Source organism: Mizuhopecten yessoensis, unplaced genomic scaffold (assembly GCF_002113885.1).
Source record: "Mizuhopecten yessoensis strain PY_sf001 unplaced genomic scaffold, ASM211388v2 scaffold9399, whole genome shotgun sequence".
Taxonomy (NCBI): Eukaryota; Metazoa; Mollusca; class Bivalvia; order Pectinida; family Pectinidae; genus Mizuhopecten; species Mizuhopecten yessoensis.
The window spans coordinates 497,037-499,645 of NW_018408028.1; positions in this window are offsets into that span (position 1 = coordinate 497,037).

Below are 2,609 nucleotides of genomic sequence, written 5' to 3' on the forward strand. Positions count from 1 at the left end.
TAGCTTCCTTGTTCACTCTCTCAAAAACTGAATCCATATCTTTAAAATTCTTATGAGTCGTCCCTCCCAGGTTTATCGCAGATCGCTTCCCTATTTCCTTAGGTATATACCCCTCCGTACGTACTTTCTCCCCCTCCCCAGCTTTCCTATCACTCTGTATGATTGGCAGTGATTTGCCTATTACCATGGCCGACACACGAGCGGCCAGCTGACTAAAGTTGGCGGGAGTTCAGCGATGACAGAGCTCGCACTGCTGACGTCATATAGTTTATTTTTAGTAACAAATATCTCCCATATGGCAAAGGGTTTAAACATAATGTGATTAAGAGTGGTTGGGCTGCTGGTAGTTTCTACGGAGGTTGGGATCGGAATGGAGCAGGAATGGAAACGAGGAGGAGACACGGGAAGTGGGGGAGGAAGAGTTGGTGCGGCTCTACATGTATGCTGCATCAAATGACGTCACATTGACCTACATTAAAACGAAAGTGGTACATGTGTATCACGTACACCCGCTAGCGACATAGTTGATTAACATATTAACTTTAGTTTTTTGTACCTTATATGCTATAGGGAGTTAACTGAAAGACGATAAGTACTGTATGTATACAAACATACATTAAAATGCATACATTTATACAATGCATCCATACATAAGTGGCGAAGGAAGACATTTTAATTACTATTGCCCTGTCCGAGCTTCGAACTCACGACCTACGACACCCTATCGCCTAGTCAAGAAACATCCCTATAGCTCCTACCACAACACTACCTTACCTTCTTTAAAAAAGAAGGTTTCGATGTTGCAGTGGTCAACAGTCCGATATACTCGACATGGTCACTATGACAAATCGTCTGTTGATAATAAGAGTACCTGGATCGCATATCTCAAAAAGTAACGTCGAGATACTCGCGGCAGGTGACGTCATGAACCAACCGGAAATGGTATCCACACAAATGTGATCCGCGTAAGAAAATAGTCCGTCATAAACAAATCATCATAAAGTTATAAAAAAATATTGTGAAGATAACAACACCATTTTAAACATAAATATACATAACTATGAAGAAGCCAGTAACGATGAAACAGTTTTTTAAGTATCTTTCTATATAATTTACTAGACTTACGCTTGTCAAAGGCCGAGGATGTCGATGGTCTTCGAGTCTAGAAGTCATTTGCAAGGTATGGTATTCAGTTGACTTTTTTTATGAATGTAGAAACAAATAAGGTAGTGCTATATAGAAGATAAACACGTGATCACACACTGTTTTCAGGGTTTGTCATCACTCGCACGTGAATAAAATCGAGAGGCTAACGAAAACACAGTGTGATAATATTTTATTCATAATTACTGTAAAATAAAGCTGACTTATATTACACCCTAAGTACCAACTCCCTAAAAGTTAGAGTGCTTACTATTAATTTTCAAAGAACAATATCAGAATAGAAGGCCCTCCTGGGAACTTGTTACCCAAAGGATGTGTTTCGGAAGTATAGACCATCAACCACTGAACCGGAAGTTGTACCACCCGGACGCGAGACCTTGACCTTGTCAATATTGTAAAGGTATTGCCTTCATCGAGCACTCCTATAAATGTGTAAATATCGAACACACCTGTAATTTGTTTCTCTAGTGTTTTATTATAATCTGTTAGCGATGGCAGGCAACAGACAACGATACAAACATCAAAAAGTTTCATAATATAGCCTTAACAAATTTTAGAGTTTCTTCTCATCGCTGGAGTATTGAGGTAATTGTACATATACTTTTTGTGGGGTCTTAAAGGACGATAATCATTTCCTTATGGAGTGTACTTTATATTCTAATATAAGACATATGTATGACTAGGAAGAGAAGGTGTTATCATCAACCAAATAGATCAAAACTTTTAAGAATTTATTCGTCAGCGAACAAGAGTTCAGATCAAACTATTGCTGTACGTAAAAAAATATTTAATCAGGAATAATGTCCGCCCTAACATCGTGAAATCTGCATCAAAGTTTGTATTGTTACTGATGCATTTTTTAGATAAAGTTATGCAAACGTAATACATTGTACAACTACAAAGGTCCTTGTATAAATGCAATGTATTTATGGCACAAGGGCATTTGTGTGTTTTGCCGAAAGAAAAAAATATTAAGAAGAAGAAACACAACACAGCTAGGCCTACCACAAGGGCCGAGAGGACGGTCATGGAGGTGTTTTAATAGCAGCAGTGTCGTTCCTTATTAGTTGTCGGGTAGATGTTCGTTTTTAAATGTATGTAAAGGGCAATACAGATGGAAGGAGTCGACAACTCTTCAAGTAATGAGGGTTTTGAGACAGACAGCTAGCCAATTAAAGTAATCAATCAAATCAACATAAAAATATGAATTCCTCTGTTATCGAGAGACAGGATCGTGAGACACGCGTATGATTGCATCTATAAATTTGGTAAGTGATACAGTTCGCCAAAACATGAATTACACTTCACCATACAGCTGTTTCATCCTTTAAGACGTATCGGTGGTCGGGTGGTCGGGTGGTGCAGTGAATAGCGCACTTGCCTTTCACCAAGGCGGCCGGGGTTCGATTACCCGATCGGACGCGAAAAAAGTATGGGGTCACCTG